Source organism: Sorex araneus, chromosome 1 (genome assembly GCF_027595985.1).
Source record: "Sorex araneus isolate mSorAra2 chromosome 1, mSorAra2.pri, whole genome shotgun sequence".
Lineage (NCBI taxonomy): Eukaryota > Metazoa > Chordata > Mammalia > Eulipotyphla > Soricidae > Sorex > Sorex araneus.
The window spans coordinates 368,939,867-368,963,312 of NC_073302.1; the positions used below are offsets into that span (position 1 = coordinate 368,939,867).

The 23,446-nt window shown below is 44.5% G+C and overlaps 1 protein-coding gene and 1 non-coding gene across 2 annotated transcripts in view; both read left to right on the plus strand.

The window, feature by feature from the left end:
• The window catches only part of RAPGEF5 (Rap guanine nucleotide exchange factor 5), a 259,477-nt gene that overhangs the window by 20,440 nt on the left and 215,591 nt on the right, over nt 1-23,446 (plus strand). The window lies entirely within an intron of this gene.
• Nucleotides 22,118-22,221, plus strand: LOC129401030 (small nucleolar RNA U13). Its single transcript, XR_008628056.1, has one exon. It is a non-coding gene; the product is annotated as a small nucleolar RNA U13 (small nucleolar RNA).

Consider the following 23,446-nt stretch of genomic DNA (forward strand, 5'->3'; position numbering starts at 1 on the left):
AGGAATTTTAGTAGCTACTGTCTAACTTACCTGGGGATGGGAACTCACTAATGCTTTGACTGCTGATGACCATATTTTCAAACCTCTCTCCTTTTAGTTCTTTTTCTCTTTATTTTCTTTTTGGGTTACACTGACAGATACTCAGGGGTTATTCCTGGCTCTGCACTCAGTAATTACTCCTAGTGGTGCTTGGAGGACTATATGAGATGCTGGGGATCAAACCTAGGTTGGCTGCTTGCGAGGCAAACGCCCTACCCACTGTACTATTGCTCCGGCCCCACTATCTCCTTTTAACATTGACTTCCGTCTTGGTCAGATGTTGTTTACACAAAGGTTTTCCTCTTATGAGAAGATTATGAAATTAAAAGTCAGTTTCTTTAATGACTGTTGTATAGGTAGCAGTTTCCGTTAAAGCAATTAGCTCTGGGAGGACAAAGCTAACAGTGAAGTCAAGTCAATACAGGAGTGTCCTCGTTGTTCTTTCCCTGCCAGCAGCTTCCTGTAATATGCACCTACTCCTCACATGGAAGACTGCTCTCCTTTGCACTTTCCCCATCGTTTGCATTACGGAATAGATGCCTTTTCCTCTTTCCTCCTTTATATACCTACTGTTATCCATTATGCACCTACTATTTGATTTGTCAGTCAGGAGAGTCTACATTCGCTGCAGTATCAAAAGAACACCTTAGCACAACCCAGTGCCCCTTTTCTGCTCTCAAAGATGGATGAGGGAGGGGTCTAGGACTGAGAAGGGACCTCTGTGACAATGATAGTTGGAAATGATCACTCCAGACAAGAACTAAGTGCTGAAAGGAGCTAAAGGGATAGTCATCATACCCTGTTAGTAACAGTGTTGGAAACCACATTGCCTAAACAGAATAAAGGAGAGAGAGACACACACACAGAGACAAAGACAGAGAGAGACAGAGACAGAGAGAGAGGCCATAGAGGCAGGAGACTGGGGCTGGAGGGAAAATGGGGACATTGGTGGTGGTAAATGTACACTGGTGAAGAGTCGAGGAGTGTTGCAACACTGTCTGACTGAAACCAACCATGAACAACTTTGTAACTGTGTATCTCATGGTGATGCAGTTAAGAAGATTTTAAACTGAATAAAATTTAAAAAGTTTTGAAAAAATGGTTTTGTATTTGAGTGCTCCCCGCATAGCTGGCCTTCATGGCTAGGTTTCTCTGCCTGACATTTCCCTGTCAACATCTCCCACATGTATGAGTAAAGAATGGAAAAGTTAATCCGGGTGTGTATGTGCTTCTGCCTGAAGTGACTTCTACTTGCATCTCATTGGCCAAAGCAAGTCACATGACCCTGGAAAGGATTCTATTCCCAGAAGTTCTGAGGGAAACAATGAGCACAGATATTATTAACATTTCCCTTTAAGGCATCAGAAGCTGAGAACAGAGATGCGAGTAAAGGCATGAGTCCTATAATTGGAAGTCCAGTGGGGAAGACCAATGGATTAGTAGCTTAACAATATCCATTGACAGCTCTGCACCAAGTATACAATGCACAGCACAAAGACTCCTGTATTGGATCAGAAAGTGCTGTGGGAACACCCAGGGAACACCCAGGGTGGGAACTCCACTGCCTTGGGCCTGGGGACAGAGGAGGACTTGAGACATGGAGTCACATAGGTGGGGCTCACCTGTTTGCCAGGGTTCTATCTATATTACCTTGTTACAGGTGGATCTGATTGTATTTCATGTGTTGTGTAACATCTAAAGTAATCATTTGGGCTGCAGTTCAAAGAAGTCAGCTTATCTGCCCTTTTAAACCTCAAGAAAGAAATGAATTCATCCAGTTTGTCAGCCATAGAACCCATCTGCTAGTTCACTTGAAATGTAATGCACAAGTATAAGTATCCCCTTAGTGAAGATAAAAACTACTTGCCAAAAGGACGTTGAGTAATTATGCTACTGACAGCTCTTTGATCTCGAAAATTAACTTGCTGTTATGGTATGAAAAGAACAAAGAGGAGCATAAAGTAACAATCAGGGTTACTTATTAGGCAACAAAGGTTGCATATGTAGTACTTTGATTTTCCCAGAGGTTCTGACGTACGTTCCAGGAGAGATAAATGTGAGTTGTGCCTCCCGTTTTATCAGTGTCGTGAACTTTATGGAACACTGTTCCAGTGCCACCTGTCCTGTCTTGAGGCTCTCAGTTCCATCCTCCGAATTGTGGGATTCACACGCTTGATCATCTCAGACTTAGGTGAAGTGCTTGGGCAATAAATTGTGGGTCATTTTTCTTACTAAAACCCAACAGAGACTGGAGAGATAGTACAGCAGATAGGGCATTTGCCTAGCATGTAGTTGACTCTGGTTCCATGCCCGGCATCCCATATGATCCCTGAGCACTGCCAGAAGTAATTCCTGAGTGCAGAACCAGGAGTAAGCCCTGAGCATAGCAGGGTGTGGCACAAAAACAAAACAAAACCTCGGACTGGGGCCATAGAGACAGTACAAAAGCTAAGACTTTGCATGGAATCAATTCTCGCACCAATGATCCCCCACAAACACCTCTGGGAGTGATCCCTGAGCACAGAGCCAGGAGTAAACCCTGAGTACAGATGGATGTAGCCAACCCTTCCCCCACCCCTGAAAAAAATCCCAGCAAACTGAAGCTCACCTTTCCCACTCAGAAAATTATAATAATGTTGCAGAAAGCCAATCTGCTCTGATTAGCACATAATTTACTCATAAACCTCAGTGCTTTTCTGATTATAAAGCTCTCTTGGCATAAAACAAAGAAGTATGTCAAGGGTGCCATTTCAGAAAAATAGATTCAGATGAAAAAAAGAGATTGAACTAGAGTTGTACAGTTTAAGAGAACTACTGGGCAGAGGTCGAATTTGAGAACAGAATGTAGTTGGTAAGACTCATTGGTAGAGGAAAGAGCCATGTGACAGGGACATTGAGGGACAAGCCTGACTCACAGCAGGTAAAGGGGTTAGAGCTGTATACTTGGCGGAAAGTGGTCAGTGTTTTCGAATTTGTCTGTATGTCAGCAGTGTTGTCGGCAATGGAAAATGTCAGTAAAAACCCCATATAGTACAGAGGTTGCCAGACATGAATTTAATAACCTGGATTGGAAAAAAAGTGTTTGAGTGGGAGCTAACATATGATCATATGCTCCTTTATTTTATCAAATAAGCCTTGAAAAGCAATCCAGTGGTGGCTCATACATTCCATGAGAGAATGATTTAGCGCAAAAGCAAAAAGGACACAACCTCTTAATAACGGACTGCACCTCATAATTAAATACATTTTATTTTATTTATCTTGGGAAGAGACCACACCCAGTGGTGCTCAGGGCTAACTCCTAGTTCTGCACTTAGGGATCACTCCTCCTGGTGGGGCTGGGATACCACATGGGATGTGGGGGTCAAGCTTGGTTAGTCACAGGCAAAGCAAGCACCCTACCCACTGTTCTGCCTCTCCCCATTTTATTTTAAGTTTATTATTCTGTCTTTATGCCTGGTGTGCTTCATTTGGGAGCACTCCGTTTAATACCCTTAGGTTTGGAGAACAGAATACATTTGAGAAGGCATGTGGGCCTGTGTGGTGGATAAAAGCTTCTCTCTAGAAAGACTCATCAGGGTGGTGGGAGTAGGAGGAGAAAGGAGAGGACAGAGATACAGAAATCACCCAGAGGGACCAGAGTGATACTATAGTGAGTAAGGTGCTTCCCTTGCACGTGAACCAACCTGGGTTCAATCCCCTGAACACCACCAGAAGTGATTCCTGCACACAGAGCCAGGAGTAATCACTGAGCATTGCTGGGTATGCTCCCTCTTTCCCTCCTCCTCCCCAAAGAAAGAAAGAAAGAAATCCCTGAGAGGTGTGTGTGCAGGTGACCAGGGCTAGTATGAGAGGAGGTATTAGGATAGTCTGAGAGCTTGGCTAAGCTTAGTGCTTACCTTTCTGCCTTCACAGGCAGCTGAGAATCATCAAGAATTCCAAAGAAGTTTGGATGTTGAGAGGAATATGACTGTTGGATATTTGACCACATGATGCCTGTTCCATAAATCTTTGATACCTGAGATTCTAATTTAGGAAATAGGGAGAAAAAGCATTATATGCATGAGTATATTTCAATAAAATGTCTTTCTGTGCATAAGTCCACGAATCCGAGAGGAAAAGATGAAGGGGAGCTGTTTTTTAAATTTATTTTACATATATGTTTAAGTTAAAAACAGATTTTATTTGGAAGATTTGAAAATTTGAAAAAGGGAGGAAGAGAGAGAGAGAGAGAGAGAGAATGACGGCTTCTCCAGAGTGGAGAGGGAGCCCTAACACACATTTCAGCATTAGCTGTGAAAGTATGGAAGTTCACATCTCCACAGGGGACGTTGAGGTGACACATGTGCTCAGGTAGCAGATGGACATCGGTGTTGTCACTAGGGCACTTGGGTGGGGCCACACCCAGGGCTACACAGGGATGATTTCTGACTCTTGTGTTCAAGAGTCCTGTCCTGGCAGTGTGGGCAGGAGCATCTGTGGTGCAAGGGATGGAATGGGGGTCAGCTCTATTTGAGGCAAGTGCTTTGTTCCTCTAGGACATTTTTGGGACATTTCTGCTTTTGGTTCAGAGAGGGAATGGCAGTCTGATCACACCCTTCATGCCCTCCTGTCCCAGGCCTCCTGGGAGAATGGAAATGGGAGCCTGCCCCGCCCTCCCTCCCAGCACCTTGTCCTCAGGCTGCATCTGCCTGTGCCAGGTCTCCACCTTCCGTTTCTGATAAGCTCTTTGCCAGCTGCCCTCAAACCCAACCTTGGGTGAAGCAGAGGAAGATAAGAGGATATAGCTCCTGTGGGAAGAGAGGCAGCTGTCTGGATGAAAAGGAGAGTTTATTTCCTTCCATCACTCCTAACTTTTTCCAGTTCCACAGTGTTTCTGTGAAGCCCAGGGAACTGAGGTCAAAGACACCCATATCCCGGTAGAAAGTTGTGAACATTTGTCGCTGATCACTTGGAATCTCCCTTGCCTCCTACTTGAAATGCAGAGAAATGAATTCCACATTTTTTTCTCATATAAATTCTGGGATAGCTGTTGCTTCCCACCCTGTAAGATGAGGAATTGGCCCTTTGACGTGGCAAATCTGCCTACTCCCCTCCCCCCCACACACACCCCAACACCGCTCTCTCTCCCAGTGCTCCTCAGGTGATTCTTGTTTGGGACCAGGGTACAGAGCAGGCTTTGTGTTCGAATAAGTACCTCCCTATAATCGGATTTCAGATAGGGTCTTGATTGCAAACAAAGAAAATTGACTCTGAAATTGCTCAGTGGAAGTTGGGTTGCAGAATTGTTGGAAGATGGGGGAGGTAGGCTTCAAAAGTGGCAAAACTCAGGACATTCTCCAGATAAGATGTCACCGATGTTAGGGATGAAAGCATACGAGAGCTCATGGGCCAGAGCAATAGTACAGCAGATAGGATGCCTGCCTGGAACACTTCCCTGGCACCACATATGGTCCCCTGAGCACAGAGCCAGGAATGATTCCTTAGCACTGCTGGCTGTGGCCTCTGAACAAAAAAATAATAAGCATGAGCTCAGACCAGCTGGTCAGCATATCCTTGCTCTCCACCAGGACAATGACTGTGGTTGAGTCATTTAAGGTCTGTGGCTCAAAGGACAATAAGGAGTAATATATTAATCTGTATAAAAAGCATATTTTGGATAAAAAATACTCAGCATCATATCAGTGTTTGGTGAATATAGTTCAAATTCAGAGATTGCATATTTATAAACATGTAGAACATATTAAAATATATCACTGTATCACTGTCATCCCATTGTTCATCAATTTGCTTGAGCGGGCGACAGTAACATCTCCATTCATCCTAGCCCTGAGATTTTAGCAACCTCTCTTTACTCATCCTTCCCGATGGTGCCATATAGGAGGCTCTTTCAGGGTCAGGGGAATGAGACCCATCATTGTTACTGTTTTTTCCTTCCTGCCTTCTTTTCCTTCCTTCCTTCCTTCCTTCCTTCCTTCCTTCCTTCCTTCCTTCCTTCCTTCCTTCCTTCCTTCCTTCCTTCCTTCCTTCCTTCCTTCCTTCCTTCCTTCCTCTCTCCCTCCTTTCCTCCCTCCCTCCCTTCCTTTTTTCCTGATCAAGCACAAGGTTTAACACATGCAAGGCAAGTGCTCTACCACTGAGCGATATTCCCAGCCCTCATCCTCAGTAAAAAATTTTTGAGTGATCAAGAATATGGCTTACCTGAGCATCACCAGGAATAGTGTTTGAGCACAGAGCCAGGAATAAGCCCTGAATATGGCTGGTTGTGGCCTAGTTCTCACCACCCTAATAAATAAGTAAAGAAATAAATAGAGCTGAGGGAACTGTGTATCAAAACCATAAGTGTCCACACTAGAATAAACTTATGATCCACATTTTAATAAATAAATTAAAATTTAAAAAGCATTTGCTGGGAGCTGGAGCGATAGCACAGCGGGTAGGGCATTTGCCTTGCACGAGGCTGACCCAGGTTCAAATCCCAGCATCCCATATGGTCCCCTGAGCACCGTCAGGAGTAATTCCTCAGTGCAGAGCCAGGAGTAACCTCTGTACATTGCTGGGTGTGACCCAAAAAGAAAAAAAAAAGCATTTGCTATGGAAGCAGGGTGGAGAGAGGGTAAAAACCTTGAGACACTGACATTGGTAGTGATTTGGAGTTGGCACATTGCCTGAAACTCTGTTATTGATAGTTTTGTAAATCACAGTGTATAAAATAAACAATTTTTAAAAAATTTAAAAAGAGCATGCTTAGTGGCAGCAGAGCACAAGTATTGCATGTGAGGCCCAGGGTTTGATTTCAGGTAACAAAAGAAAGAAAGGAAGAAACATGAGGAATCTTTTCCTTTTTAATAATAGCACTGATATTTTTAAAATTTTTTTTAAAAAGAGGTTTCTGTGATGGATATTCTTTGCCGGGGAGGGACGCTTCTGATGAGTTACTCCTGGCTCTGCACTCAGGAATCACTCCTGACAGTGCTCCAGATATCATATGACATGCCAGGAATCAAAACCAGATCTGCCTCATGCAAGGCAAGTTCTTTACCTGTCATAATATCTTTCCAGTCCAATATTTCTTTTAATCTTGTTAAAAGAAAATTGTATCTGTTCTTTCTTTGACAGAGATAGTAATTTCATGAAGTTTAATTGTCAAAAGTATTAATTATTCTAGCACTATCTATTTATAAAGACCATTTACTTAATAAATGACTAAGTAAATCCCATGCATTGTATATGGTGTTATGCTGTTTTGGATTCTAAGATGAATTGTTTTTCTATACACACACACACAGATCTGGATCACAGTCATGTAATTCAGCTTTGTTTTAAATATGTCAATAAGTAATTATATATTTATTAACTATTTTGAAGTAACTGAGATGAGTGGTTATTGACAATGTAACATGAAAATTCTAGAATCATAGTAACATTTTAGCATTTGATGTGAATCTGTGTTTGATATATCAATATACCATAACTTAATCGGCTCATAATTTACCTCCTCTGGGGGGCAGGAGGGCCATGGAAGAGGATGACTGAATGTATTTCTTGCAGATATTTGTATATGTACTTGTAGAACCTAGGTCACCACTACAAGGCTCTCTTTCCTATGGGCTGCTGTGAAATGAAATGCAGTGTTTTAAGAACAGACAAAGCCCTTTCCTCCTCCCTTGGACTTGGAGGAGCAAGAAAGAGAAAGTAGTTGCCAAGCACCCCATAGGGTCCCCTGAGCACATGATCACAGGACAGAGCCAAGAGCAAGCCCCGAGCACAGCTGTGTATGGCCCCAAACAAAACACACAAACCCAAACAGAGAGACGGTGGTTCAGGATTTCATACCATGTCTGCAGTTAATGGACCTTAGATGAAGCTGGCTTGCCACCCAGTCTGGGGTACGAAGACTTCAGTGAGAGTCTGGGCAAAGGGCTCGCCTGCCACACATGAGTCATGGAATGAGTTTAGAATCGGAAAGCTTTCACCCACCAGTTTCCCTACCTGTGTCAACAGTGCCAGTAATAAAAATGGGGATCAACTTCTGAAAACCTTTTGTTAGCCTTTGAGTCTTGACACCAGGAGAGTGGGAGAGACAAAATGCTACTTTTCTACAGGTGAACCTCCTCTTTATGGCTTTATTTATAGCCAGAACTTTTGTGCCACACTGAAATACATTTATGAGAGGAAAAACATGGGTGCACAATTGGGTTAATTAACTCCCGGAGCTTCCTCTGTGCATGATTACGTTCCTAAGGTCCCACTGACAACCTTACTGCAGTGAAGAAATGGGTGTGATGAGGCTTTAAATCTCCACCTGGCTGGCGGGAGGCACAAGTGACTCACAGCAGAATCTGGAAGGGCACTTTTGGTGGGGCTGCCTAGCTCGAGTTCCACATGGGGTGTCCTAGGTTTGAAGGTTGTCATACCACAGCCACTTTGGAGTGTTAGAATTGACTAGTTCTGATTTCAAGTTAAAATTTAATTGTAGTAAAATGCATCCACATAGAATGTGGATTCTATCAGAATGCTCTCAGAACCACTGAAGGTAAGTGTACAGCTTATATCCACTTTGCTGTCCAACCAGTCCCCACGGTCAGATAGGGATTAAAAGCCTGGTGATAATAATGATAAATGTGCTTTCATCCGAGATTTTTGTTTGCTTGGGAACCACACCCACAGGTGCTCAAGGGCGACTCCTAACTCTCTGCTTAGGAGTGATCCCTGGGGAATCTTGGGGAGAATCATATGTGGTGCCAGGGATTTGAACTGGGGTTACTGCATATGAGACAAGCACTCATATGACAAGCACCTGTATTCTATCTTTCTTCCCCCCTCACCTAGGATTTTTAACAAAAGTCCCAGGATTTTAAGTGTTTCCATTACTCAATGAGTATTTTCTAATCCATGAATTTGAAATATGGATTTGAAGTAGAAGGAAAGCCTGGGATGTACTCAGTGTCCCTTTCCTAACTTATTCCTTTCGTGAAAATTCTTGGTCAATTCATTTCCTCTTGGAAATGCAGCCAAGCCACCAGGTTTACTGGTATCAACCCTGCACCCTGCACACGAATTTGACTCGCCTTTAAACTTAACTATAGTTTTCCCTCCGTATTTGGAGGGATTGCTTTTACAATCAGCATCTTCCTCCCTCCACCCTCCCACCCCCTCCCACCCATCTCCTTTGTTCAAGTCCCTTGAAGTTGGTCCTCTGCATCCTGTTTCATGCACACAGTTTACCTAGCCTTCACCCATGCTTGTTGAATCTGTGGATATGGAGGGTGAGGATAGACATTGGCATGTAAGCAGACCCACTGTTCAAGGGGGGGGGCTGTGTTTTCAGAGGATGATTGGCCTTAGTCAAAAGGACGCATATATTATCAAATCTAAATCAGTGTGAAAGTACCAGCTTCATACCCCAGAACAGGAGAAATCTTTTTAGGAAAAAATGAAAAAGTTTCAATCTTGTCATCCTGTCAAAGACTTGGATCCTATTCTGCTTATATGGTCCATCTATGAGTTTTTGTTTGTTTGGGGGCACACTTGGCAGTGCTCAGGACTTACTCCTGGCTTTGCTCAGGAATCACTCTTGACAAGGCTCAGGGACCATGGGAGTGCTAGGGACTTCCAAATGAGGAAGGACGGGCTAGCGCCTGAGAATCTGCATTTTCCAGGAAGGGCTCCATTGCTCTGCAGGCACACTTGGAGGAAGATGTGGGTGACTATTGATTAGAAGTATCTGATTAGCAGAGTTGGAACCGAAGGTAGAGAGTATTTGCCAGCTGGTTATATTAGCTTTCCAGCAGCTTCTCATGGAGGTCCCTGGTGAGAGGGAGAACTAATTGGCAGTTGGCTGATACCTGCCATGGTGCAAGGAAAATTTCCAGGGGGAAAGCGGAGAATTAGAGATCTGGTATTTCACAGGTCTGAATGCTGTGACCTGCTGCGTATCTTCTCTGTTTCTCATCCTGTTGAAGGGTCATTGATTATGCTCATGGGAGCTGTGCTGGGTCTTTGTGACTAGAGTAGAAAAAGGAAGTGAGGGCGGGGTGAAAGAGAAGAAACATCTGAAGAAATGCTATTATGACTTATTAGATAAAAAAAAGGGTATACTGATGGGGCAGAAGAATTTGGGGTGCAGAAATGGTACAGAGGTTAAGGCACTTGCCTTGTACATGGCTGACTCTGTTTACATCCACAGCACTGCATATGCCCCCCCCAGCAGTTCCAGGAGTGACCCCTGAGCCAAGAGTAAGCCATGAGCACCACCAGGTGTGCGCCCCCCACCCCGCCAAAGAACAAATCATTTGGTAGGAAGACTTTGAAGAAGGCAGAAGGAAGAAATCCACATCAAGGTCAAGGATGGAGAGTGCAACATATAGTCAGTGCAGGAAAGCTCCGAGCCCCTTGCTGCGCATGCAGACCAGGCGCTGCCCATTCTGGAGAGGCAGCCGGGGGAGAAGGGGTCCCTGTTTGACTTCTGCACTTTGGAAGATTTGATTTCTCCAAATGAAGAGAAGCGATAGTTAGGATGTCATAACTGGAAACATTAATAGGAACTACAGCACAAGATGTGAATGAAATTCTGGTTCTATAGTGATACTGTTAGGAGGTATTAGAAAAATTGAAGGGAGTTAAGGAAATTGATGTGGCTCTAAATTGAGTTTTCAATGGACCTCAGATGCAGTGTTCTCCAGGGGAAGGAGGACACGTGATCCAGGATAAATCAGGTTGCAGAGGCCTGTAAGATTCAGCTGCTGGGGAAGTTAAGTGTTGGCCATCAAAGCTAACAACTCTGTGTGCCATCAGAGCAAGGAAAGGAGGCTGTCACAGCATAGTACTGGTAGCAAATGGTGAATTTTGACCCATGAAATGATGCTCTTCTCATCTCCATCAAGAGAACGATGGAATTGCACAAGATAGGGAGTAATAGAGATCCTAGCTGCTTCAAATGGCTTCAGGGGAGTCAGACAAATAATTTCTGTGATACTGAAAGTTGGCCCCAGGGATTACAGCACTACTGTTAGCAATTCTGTGCAAAGTTGTGTGCCATGATTCTGGATCTGCAAGTCACAGCGGTTTCCTAAGTTCTGAGTGTGTGGGTGGAGACTGCTAAGGTTAGTATGGATCCTCTTAAATTCTAAAATATAATCTGTAGCTAAAAGATTTAGGAAAAAATAATATCTGGAAGGCTTAGTCAATTTAGAAGCGGTTACAAGATTTCTACTGAATAGTGTCCAGACAAACCATTCATTTATATAAATATGTGCTCTCTCCCAAGGGTTTTTTGTTTGTCTGTTTTTTGGTTTTTGTTTTGGTTTTGGTTTTGGTTTGGGGGCCACACCCAGTTGTGCTCAGGGCTTACTCCTGGCTCTTCACTCAGGAAACACTCTTGGTGGTGCTCAGGGTACCACATGGGATGCCAGGATTGAACCCGGGTTGGTCACATGCATTGTAAGCACCCTGCCCAGCCCTATTCCCTCCCCTGAAGTTTTAAACATTGTTAGTGGCCAGTTGTTACTGTCCACAGAAATCCATTTGGGAAAGACCTGTGATTCCCAGGAAGCTTATAAAACTGGGATTGATTCTGAATTACTTCTTCCAGACTCCCATGTATGGGCTGGGTACGTACATGGCATAGCCCATGTCCAAAAGATATAATCCCTGGGGATGATAATGAAGAAGTCTTTGATTTTCCACAAATATTATGTTCCCTCCCAACCAGGCACAGAATTGTTGGAACTCTGACTTTGCTTTGTCTCAGCACCCTACCCTGGAGATAAAAAGTGAAGAAGATATAATCCTGTCTCTTGAAAAGCTGACACAGTAGTTTACAGAGACCCATAGTCACACGCATGATAATTGTAAAGTTTGCTGAATGCTCAACAAGAGTTGACAGCCATTGAGTGCTTACTCAAAGCTCTTTATGTTTTTGTGGGGACAGGGAAGAAGGGGATGCAGGAAGGGTAAATCTGGTGGTACTTAGGTCTTACCCCTGGCGCTCAGGTCAGATGACTATATTTGGATCAAACTAGGGTTGGTCACATGCAAGGAAAGCTCCTAACCTCTATACTGTATCTCTCCAATTCCAAGCTCTTTTCAGATTTTAAGTTGTGGTTCTCATAGTGTAGGCCTAGGACCAGCGTGTCATGAGTGATTCACTAGATATAGGATTCAACAAAATTACATATGTACCTTCCAGATGCTATGCATTGCACACGGTTATTGCATGCCTGGTCCCACTGACCATATTGCTCAATTCACAATTAAGAGTTCACATACGATATATCATTCCGGTTCTAATTCACATTAGCTTCCAGGATCAGCACATAATACTCAGTGTCATAGTCCAAGTGACCCGAAGTCCAGGTCAGGGGTGTAGGCCATGGGACACTTCTGGCAGCTGGGATTGCGTTAGCCCAGTTGACTCTTGTGTTGTTGGATCTGGAGAGGATCAGGATGCATACTGGAATGGTCCCTTGATGTCAGCATTTGAGCACTGGCACTTGGAGATTTGTGCAGAAATCATCTGTGCCAATGGCCTGCTGAATCCTCCTGCTTTTACACACATTTTGGTACACACTTGACTTTGACTGGGAGACCCAGAACTGTTCTCTCAGTCTTGATGCATCATTAGTGGTGCCAGAATATTTTTCTCATCTACCCTTTTCTCTCCCCTGCCGAAAGAGCCAGAGCAGCTCCTTCCCCTTTGGCTGTCAAGCGGATGGTTATCTGTGTTAGCTTGAGTCCCTCCGTCTTGTCTTACATTTTATAGATGCTCTCATCCCAGCAGCAACAATATCCTCTGGAAACTTGTTAGAATCGCATATTCATAGGTCAGACCTCCTGAACCTCAGATCTCTAGGAACGTAGCCCAGCAATCTGATTTAATGAGCCCCGTAGGTGGTTCTGATGCAGGCTGAAGTATGTGAAGCACTTTTATAAGTCACTGAATCCTGAGAAGTAGATTTTATTTCATCCATTTAAAGGAAAGGAAACAGAGAGATGAATGTCGAGTAATTTGTTCAAGGACATGTGACTACTCTGAGGGACAGACAGACTTTGAGTCTAAGCAATGAAATCCAGAGCTCCAATTTAACTAACAGATGTGAAAGGCTGTCTCTCAGGAGAAGGCGAGAGGTAGAGGAAGGAACCATAAATGCTGGGAAGTGAAGAGTTCATTAGGCACTAAAAGAACAGGGTTATGCCAGAAATGATTCCTGAGCACAGAGCTAGGAGGAAGCCCTGAGCACAGCTAATTATGGTACAGCCCTCCTCCACAAAAATAACAGCATCAATAAAAAAAACAGGGTTTACTTTCCCCCTTATAATGAGAAGTAACTATGCAGTGAATTATGTTGGATACCATGGATATTTGGACTAGAGCAATAGCACAGCGGGTAGGGCGTTTACCTTGCATGCGGCCAACCTTGGTTCGATTCCTCTGTCCCTCTCAGAGAGACTGGCAAGCTACCGAGAGTATCCCACCCACACAGCAGAGCTTGGCAAGCTCCCCATGGCGTATTCAATATGCCATAAACAGTAACAAGTCTCACAATGGAGATGTTACTGGTGCCCATTCGAGCAAATCGATGAAAAACTGGCTGATAGTGCTACAGTGCTACCATGGATATTTATAAATATGATCATAAGATTAATCCTCTCTCCTTCTAATGGATGAAAGGAAACAGACTTGGAAATAAGTACTTATTTATTAAAGTCACTAAAGTGTTTCTTGGAGCACATAAAATAAACTTCAAATGGGGGGTTGGGGCATATTTTAGCATAAACTATATGAAAATGTAATTGGATGATGAGCAAGGCACTCCAGGCAGAGAGAATACTATATGTGAGGTTCAAATGTTTGAAATAGCATCTTCCTGGATTTACTAGAAATTTATTATATTGGACTCTTGGCATTCATTTTGTGTAGTCTAGGCTTGTATATGTTATAGTACAAATTGAAAGTTCCTAATTTAAAAGGAGTTATTAAAACTAATTGCTCTCTGTTTATTTGTTCTAATCTGTGGAGCCAAAAATTGCTTTGGTCTATTTCCTACTTTTATGTAATATGTAAATGAAAATAGGAAAGTGTCTTAAATATTTAGTTTTGTAAGAAATTATCTTCAAATGCATAGGACATCATTTGATTCAAAATAAGATTTATAAATGTTTTATCAATAATTGGCTAAATACTGAAATAGGAACTTCTTCTGCTCTGTGGAATTTGATGGCTTGAGCAGGCTTGCTTAAATGTTTCTACTCATGGTGCCTCTTGGTCCAAGAAATGGAGCTTAAGCACGTGAGAGCACTGTTGGAAGCACCTCAGATTCATGACACCTTTCATTTTGAATTAGAGTTTGGTCATGTGCATTCAGAAACCTTTTACCATGGTCAGATTATTTTGACCACTCACCATCTAAAAAGCTAGCAAGCATGTAGACCAGACCAGGCACTTTATCTCCAAACGGCAAAAGAGTAAATATTTCTGGTAGGAGAGCTTTCAGAGATGTATGTACAAGCGGTGTCTCAGGGAACTTGATGGAGGGGGCTGCTGGGCTTGGCTGGGGGGTGGGACTTTGTGACCCTGATCTAGACCTCACTCAGGTCAAGGCTGTGAAATGGACAGGTGACCTCAGGATGTCCTCCTGGTGTTGCATGGCTGAGGTTTTTTGAGTAATGGGACATGGTTTAAAAGTGTTTCTCAGCGGACATTTAAGCACAGAGCCATGTGGGGACGCTCCTTTGCGGCCCCGCGCGAGATCGACCCCGGAGGCAACTGAACCACTTTGGACACGAGCGGTGCCCCCAAAATGCCTCCAAACTGTGTGCTGGGAGCTTCTGGCCCAGGCGCTGCCGGCAGGGTATGGTCTTTTCTCTCTCAACTCTTTCTTTTTGAACGCAGCGAGGCTATAGCCGGTTTTTAGACTCTACAGGAAGCCCGGGATAGCCGATGGGCGGGACTTCCGGATCCGCCCTGTGCCCGCGATATTTAAGCACAGAGACATGTGGGGACGCTCCTTTGCGGCCCTGCGCGAGATCGACCCCGGAGGCAACTGAACCACTTTGGACACGAGCGGTGCCCCCAAAATGCCTCCAAACTGTGTGCTGGGAGCTTCTGGCCCAGGCGCTGCCAGCGAGTGATGCAATTACCAAAAGAATTTTCCCTGGACTTCATATAGAAATCCAAAACCGCGCGGCTGCGATAGCAGCCGAGCGACCTAATATCTCTTGATTGTCAGCAACGTGTGAATGTTCCTTTTTGGCAGGGCTTAACGTGGGGGGAAACTCCAAACAATAGTACTAAGTTTTTTGTTGAGGGTAAAAGATTGTAGCGATAGAATTTTAGGCAGAATTTTCCCTGGACTTTATATAGAAACCCAAAACCGCACGGCCGCGGCAGCCTAATGTCATCTAATCATCAGCAATATGAAATGGTTCCTTTGTAATGGGTTGGATTTTGGGGGGACCATAATAGGGTTAAAGTTTGTAGCGACGTGTAATTTCTGGCTGTACTTTCCCTGGACTTTATACAGAAATTCAAAGCCGCGAGGCCGCTGCCATGGCCGCGCAACCTATTGTCATTTAATCATCACCAATATGAAATGGTTCCCTTTTAACGGGTCGGACTTTGGTGGGAAATCCTAACAAGAATAGTAAGTCTTTTGCTGAAATATTGAAGGCCACCAAAGTGGTAGCCATCTCTATAGACTGAACTAAGCCATATCCCCACGCCGGCTGAGAAGAAATATCCTTCTTTCTCGGGAAGAAACGCTGCGTGGCGTTAACCATAGTATGATGTCCATTAAGCTGACACGGACCTGGTGGCGTGGGAATGGGATACAAGGGAATAAATTATTATGTACTTGGAACAGTGGGACGCTGGTGGAATCTTGAGCCCAGGGCCGATACCAGCGTATTACTTTTGGTTCCAGAAACTGCTTGCAGACATTCTACCAGACTATCAACTAAGCCAGAGCCCCACGCCGGCTGATGACGAGAAATAACCATCTCTTTTGGTTTGTTTTCCCTTTGTCAGGCAGCGTGGTGATTACTAAACAGGCGTGATCTCGGTGGCGCGGGACGAGGGGGGAAAAAATAGAAAAGTTATGTAACAAACAGCAGGACTTAATATCTCTACATTCTCAGCAATGGAGAGCCATCAAATACTTCCTTGACAGTGGGACTGTCTTCTCTTTTTTGGGGGGAAACCCTAGCAACAATAGTGAGTTATGTGTTGAAACATGGACTGTAACCAAGATAAAGCGTAAACAAAGTGAAACTTATCACTTACAAGGGCGGGGACTGGGGGGGCGGGAGGGGGCGGGAGGTATAATGGGGTGGTTGGTGATGGAATATGGGCACGGGTGAAGGGAAGGGTGTTTGAGTACTGTATAACTGACATAATCCTGAGAACTTTGTAACCCTCCACATGGTGATTCAATAAAATTTAAATTAAAAAAAAAAGTGTTTCTCAGCCCTTTGCAATGGTGGATTCCCCCACACCCCTTAAACCTTGTTTACTTCCTGTGGCCCCCATCTACTGGCTGGCCCCTAGTCTGTTCTGGATAGATAGCGCAGGGGTTAAGGTGCTTGCCTTGTACACACTGACCTGGGTTTGACTGCTAGTACCAGGTCTGCTCCCCTTGAGCATGGCTAGGAATGATCCCTGATTGTGGAGCAAGAAGTGAGCTCTGAGCATAGCGGAGTGTGATCTACAAAATAAAACATGTAAAATAGCCTTACATTTAAAAAAAAAAAACCTTTTAGAACAAGGTGATATATATTGGACATGGTTTTGCGGTGTTTCTGTTTTTTTTTAAATTTATTTTATTGAATCACCATGTGGAAAGTTACAAAGTTCTCAGGCTTATGTCTCAGTTATACAATACTCAAACACCCATCCCTTCACCAGTGCCCATATTCCACCACCAAAAACCCCAGTATACCTCCCAACCCCCCACCCCCATCCCCGCCTGCTTAATTAATAAATTTCACTTCATTTTTTCTTTACCTTGATTACATTCCATATTTCAACACAAAATTCACTATTGTTGGAGTTTCCCCCCAAGAAACACAGCCCTACTGCCAATGAAGCATTTTATAATTAGTTTTCCATTGCTGAGACTGGAGAGATATGTAGTCCCGCTGTTTCAAGTACATAGAATTTTTTTCCCCTCCTTCCCACGCCACCAACTTCATGCCTGCTTAATAAATAGTCCTCATATTATGGCTGACACCATGCCGCCCAACGAGAAAAAAAGGTTATTTCCCGTCCTCGGCCAGCGTGGGGCTATGGCTTAGTTCACAGTCTAGAGACATGACTGCGAGCAGTTTCTGGAACCAAAAGTAGTCTAGTTGGGCTCCAGATTCTGGTTGATCAGCAGCAACACGGCCGCACAAAAGTGTGGCCACCCAGGTTGAATCTCGGTGGAGCATGCGCTGGTATTGGTTCGAGACTGCCCAAGCGTCCCGATGTTAATTTCCCCCCCCATTCCATTCCCGCACCTCTAAATTCATGCCTGTTTAATAGACCTCAACAAAAAACTCAGTATTATTGTTTGGAGTTTCCCCCCACAGTCAGACCTGCTAAAAAGGAACCATTTCATCTTGCTGACAATTAAAAGATATTAGGCCATGCAGTTTTGTATTTTTCCAGGGAAAATTCTGCCAGTAATTGCATCACTGCAAGCTTTTACTTCCCTCTTGTGGTGCTCATGTGATGGAGAAGCCTGGAGAGAAAAACACTGCCCTACTGGCGGCACATGGGCCAGTGGCTCCTATCACAGTCTGGAGGCATTTTTGGGGAGCTGCTCGTGTCCAAAGTAGTTCAGTTGCCTCCGGGGTCGAGCTCCTGGAGCCACAGAAAGGACCGTATCCACATGGCGCTGTGCTTAAATATCGGCAAAGGACGGGTCCAGCAATCCTGCCCCCTGGGATCTCCCAGGTGGTCCGCGGGTACCTGAATTCTGTGTTCTAAAAACTGGCTATCTCCTCGCTGTGCTCAATAAGGTAGAGTTGAGAAAGAAAAAACCCTGCCCCGCTGGCGGCGCATGGGCCAGTGGCTCCCATCACAGTCTGGAGGCATTTTTGGGGAGCTGCTCGTGTCCAAAGTAGTTCAGTTGCCTCCGGGGTCGAGCTTGTGGAGCCGCAGGAAAGCTGTTTTTTCTTTTTTAATAACTTTATTAAGTCATTAGATTAACTACAGATGTTCAATATTCCAACACAAGTCTCACCACCATTGCACCTTCCCACCACCATTATTTCCAATTTTCCCAACTACTCCTTGAGCCTGCCCCCATAAGTGGTCCTTGATAATTTATTTTACATTGCTTGTGATAATTTGCTAAAGGAATGATCAAAATATGTTTCCTTGGGGACTGAAGCGATAACACAGCATGTAGGCATTTGCCTTGCACGTGGCCACCCCAGGTTCGATTCCTAACATCCCATATGGTCCCCCAAGCTGTGCTAGGAGTAGTTCCTTATGCACAGGAGTAATCCCTGTGCATCACCGGGTGTGACCCAAAAAGAAAAAAAACAAGAAAAAGTTTCCTTAGAAGAAAGTTAGTGAAGATTGCTGTATCTCACCATGGAGCCATTAAGCCCTTGTATAAGAGATTACTAAGATGTGGTTATAAGTTGAGCCTTCTGTGTTTGTATTTTGTTAATTGAGATTGGTTGCCTTCTACATTACATCCCATTCAATCTGGTGTGCTGCTCCTGGTCTATCAATGTCATAGAGTTTGAGATGTCTTGCATCTGAAATTGCATCTGCACGCCCCAGGGTTTTTAATGGAATGATGAAGTTGGAGTTAAATTATTAACTGACTGTCAGCTTTGGGGTGTGTGCATGACTCCTGGGCTTCTGGAAGTATGAAGAGATGGGGGGAGGTGGCACATTTCTTTCTCAACCTCGTGAAAGCTGGAGTTTTCAGTCACAAAATCCGCATAACTGAGTTTTTCAACAAATTAATTTCTGGATGAGGCTCGTCTGAATAGTGGGGAGCATGATGGCAATTATGAAGTATGAGGGTTTTGGCTGCTGGGGCTCTGTTTGGGCGGGTGCAGGGGCTCATTTGTTCCCTACTGGGTTGCCTTGCAACAACACAGCCTTGTGCAGGACCCAAAAGAAATTCTGCCATTTCTTGATCCCTTTCGAGATTTATCTCTGAGTCTCTGGATCATGGCCAGTGAAAGAGTTTCCATGGCACTGGAGGTAGATCATGAGTGTGATTACTGGGCTTCCAGGAAGATGGGAGGAGGTAGTCCATTCCCCACCCTGTGAAAGCTGGCAATTTCAGTTACAAAACCCGCATCCCTGAGTTTTTTAGCAAACTAATTTCTGGATGAAGCTCATCTGAGCAGTGGGGTCCAGCTGCGAATATGGTGGCAATTTTCTATTTCTGTGCTTCTTAGCCCTTTTCAACCCTGGCTCCCATTTCAACCTCCATCTTGTTTTCTTCCCGTGGCTCTCATTCTGCTCCCCCCCCTCTATTTTGTGATTTTTTCCACATATGATTTTTTTTGGAGTATCCTGGCACCCCACAGGGGACCATGTGGTTTCCAATTGAGAAATTCTAGTTTTGAGGGTGATTTGGTTGGTGTGAGGGGCTGAAGGAGAGTTTCCAAAACTCAGTTGGCCTATTCCCTTTGGCAGAAGCAGTTATGCAATATTCCCTGGAATCTACTACCTTTTTGTTTGTTTGTTTTTGTTTTGCGGGGGATGAGGGGAACATACCTGATGGTGGTGCTCAGGGTTTACTCCTGGTTCTGCAGTCAGGAATCACCATATGTCGTGCTGGAGATTGAACCTGGGTAGGGTGCATGCAAGGCAAGTGCCTTATCCACCATACTATCACTCCAACCCCAAATCTATGACCTTTAAGCAAATAGAAAACCTATCTTAATTGTACCCAAAGCTACTCCTGTTCTCTGAATGACTCCAACTTTCCTCTACAGGAGTCTCCCCCACATTGAGAGACCCTGATATGGGACTCAAGTGGGCACGCATACACCATCTCATGTGGCCTGAGACAGGTGATGTGCTTCGTGACGCAGTACAGTTTTTAGTCATACAATTTACATTGTACAGTGTTTGAATGTGATATTATTAATGGGGCAGAAGGGGGCCATTACTTAGAAATGTTTCTTTTTGGAAATAAATGTTGAGGCTGAGAAATTATATCAGTAGCACACAGGAGAGTTCTCTTATCATCTCTCCACTGCCCTGTGGTGGCACCGTGGTCCATACAGCCCCATGGATTTCCCCTGTCCGTTGTCCTGCTAAGGTCCCTTATTCTAGTCATAATCCTCCATTGCCTTGTCCATTTATTTCATTTGTGCCTGCAAAGCGTATTCTAAACCTTTGAACACTCTCCATGGCCCTGCTAGGTGACCATCTGTCTCACTCAGTCAAGGTCTTCTAACTCTCTGCTGAAAAATGACCACTTTCCCTTTGGTTTACTCTGGTCTTGCAGGGTATTGCTTTTTTTAAAAAAAAAAATTGAAGCTCAGTTACAAAGTTGTTCATGATTAGGTTTCAGTCATACAATGTCCCAACACTTGTCTGTCCACCACCAATTTCACACCACCAATGTCCTCAGTTTCCCTCCAGCCTTCCCACTCTCACCTGTTTCTATGGTAGGCTCCTCTCCTCTCCTCTCCTCTCCTCTCCTCTCCTCTCCTCTCCTCTCCTCTCCTCTCCTCTCCTCTCCTCTCCTCTCCTCTCCTCTCCTCTCCTCTCCTCTCCTCTCCTCTCCTCTCCTCTCCTCTCCTCTCCTCTCCTCTCCTCTCCTCTTTGCATTATGGTTTTCAATACAAATAGTGAAAGGTTATCAGAAGTTTACCTACATTCAACCCTCAGTTCTTGTCCAGAGTGATCATTTCTAACTATTTATTGTCATACTGGTCCCTTCTCTATTCTAACTGCTCTTTGCCCCCCACACACTTGTGGCAAGCTTCCCACCATTGACCAGTCCTCCTACCCCCTGCTTTTCCTGACTTTGGATATTAGTCTCATACTATTTTTTAAAATATCCCCTATGTGAGTGTAGTCATTCTACATCTGTCTCTCCCCTTCTGGATCATTTCACTCTGCATGATACTCTCCATGTCCATCCATTTATAAGCAAGTTTCATGACTTCATTTCTCCTAACAGCTGCATAGGGAACCACTTTAACCCTGGGTAAATACCTTCACCTTCATCATCCTCTTGTCTTGCTGCCTGAGGCATTTATTAGTGTGTTGTTTGCCTGGTGGTGATTTTTTAAATCTTCTTTTTTTAAAAAATGATATTTAGTAATGAGAATAATTCTATCAGGAAGAACTATCTGCCTCCCACCTCCCACTACTGTTTATTCAATTACTTATATCCTATGGACTCAGATTTTTTTTATTATTATTAGTGAATCACCGTGAGGTACAGTTACAGACTTACAAACTTTCATGCTTGAGTTTCAGTCATACAGTGTTTGAGCACCCATCCTTCCACCAGTGCCCATTCTTCACCACCAGTGATCCCAGTATCCCTCCCACCAGTCCCACCCCATCGCCCCCACCCCACCATGCCTCTGACTCAATGCCTCTGTTGCAAACTACAACACCCCAAAGGAAAGAGAGAACAAAAGGGAATGCCCTGCTACAGAGACTCAGGGATAGTTTTCCTATGGGTTACAATGCAATATTTGAATTCTTTTGCTGCTCAGATCATCCCAGATTTGACCAGCGGCAGCTTTCCATATTGGCTGCTCTGGAAAGGGCTGATCTTGGAGTCCAGATGTAACTGGGTGGGTTGATGTAGTTATAAGTAGGGAATTAAAGTGACAGATGGAGGAAACCAGATTGCTCACTTAGCTGTTGTTTTAGAATCTTCAGTTGCTTCATTCCTAACTGTGCAAAGGCCTTCCTGTGCTTGTCAGGAAGCCCCTCCTGGGTGACCTATATAACAAGCAGACTTATTCTCTTGTGTTTACACACCACAACAAGAAAGATGTTTTCCCAAGAAAAAAGTACAATCAAAATGATGGTGCTTTGTGGATGGTTTCTGAAATAATCTGGCAAAAGTCCCTTTAAAAGATTGCTTTGGGGATCCTTTTCCGGTTCGTGAGCATGATGTTTGGGTGTTCACACCACTGTGTGACATGTGCCTCCCCTAAGTCTTGTTTCGCATGTGGCACATTACCTATCTGAAAAAAAGAAGAAAAAAGAAAAAGTAAAAAAGAGGAAAAAAGAAAAAATGAAAAAATGAAGAAAAAAGAGTAAAAGGGAAAAAAGAAACATAATTTTTAAAAAAGGAAAGTAAAAGATTGCCGTGGGTCAGAACAACCTGCAGGCTTGCCTTGGTTCCCTCCTCTACTTGCAGACCCCCCAGTACTGCCAGGAGTAAGCCCTGAGGAAAGAGCCTTGAGCAGCACTGGGGCTTAAAAACAGACACAGATAAACAAAACCTACCTTACGTCCCCATTTCAAAGGTCTGAGAGGCTGAGACCTTTCCTGCTTATGTCCCAAACATGCCTGAGAGGCTCTACTATTCAGTTCTTAGAATTGGCTACAGTGTCCAGCTCATCCACCGCCCAGCATTAACTCATGGACCGAAAGCAGAAACTTCCCATCGAAGTAGCCCAGAGACACACAATAAAAGACCCCTCAAGACTGTGCTAAGGTGGATGTCTCTCTGGAGGCCTCCCCTGCATCCATCTGCCTGGCCAACGCTCCCTTTCAATAAACTGGCTTCACCTAAACAATCTTGCTATGCTGGTAAATTCTTCTGGGTTCCAGCGCCGCCTGCTTCTGTTTCCGTTTCTGCTGTCTCCCCAGAAGCCGTTGGTTCTTGCTGCTGTATCTTCCTAAGCTGACACCGTAGTGAAACATTCATTGGTATTCCTAGATCTCCTTTCACTTTCTACTTAAGCATCCAAGGAGGGAGGTTGGTGGGGATGTTTCTACTAGGAGAGGGCCCTTTTACGGGAAGAAAAACTTCAGTTGTTGGCTCAGGAGGCCCCTGAAAGGGGCTGCTGTTTGCAAAGGCTTGGGGGTGCCATGCTGCACTGGAGACATGAGGGGGTCTGGCTTGGGGTGATTCTGAAGTGGGGTCTAGAGAAACACATCCCTTAGCGCGCCCCGCCTCCCTCCCCCCCTTGCAGGTGCAAGGTGGGATTTACCACTTTGCCAGACAGTGGATCCCGGTGCTGTAAGTGCAGCCCTTTATAGATCTCTGTGGGGTTCTTAACCCAGCCAGACGTGTGGAGGAGGCAGCATCCACGCCTCCTGTGATTGACCAGAGGCTCCCAGGGCCTACATCCTTCCCAGTTGGGTGTGCACTGAGATGCCCCACGGAGCTTTGAGGAAACTGCCCTGTTCCTGCTCCTAGAGATTCTTCTTCTACCTTCCTTAGGTAAGAGACCTGAGCACCTGTTT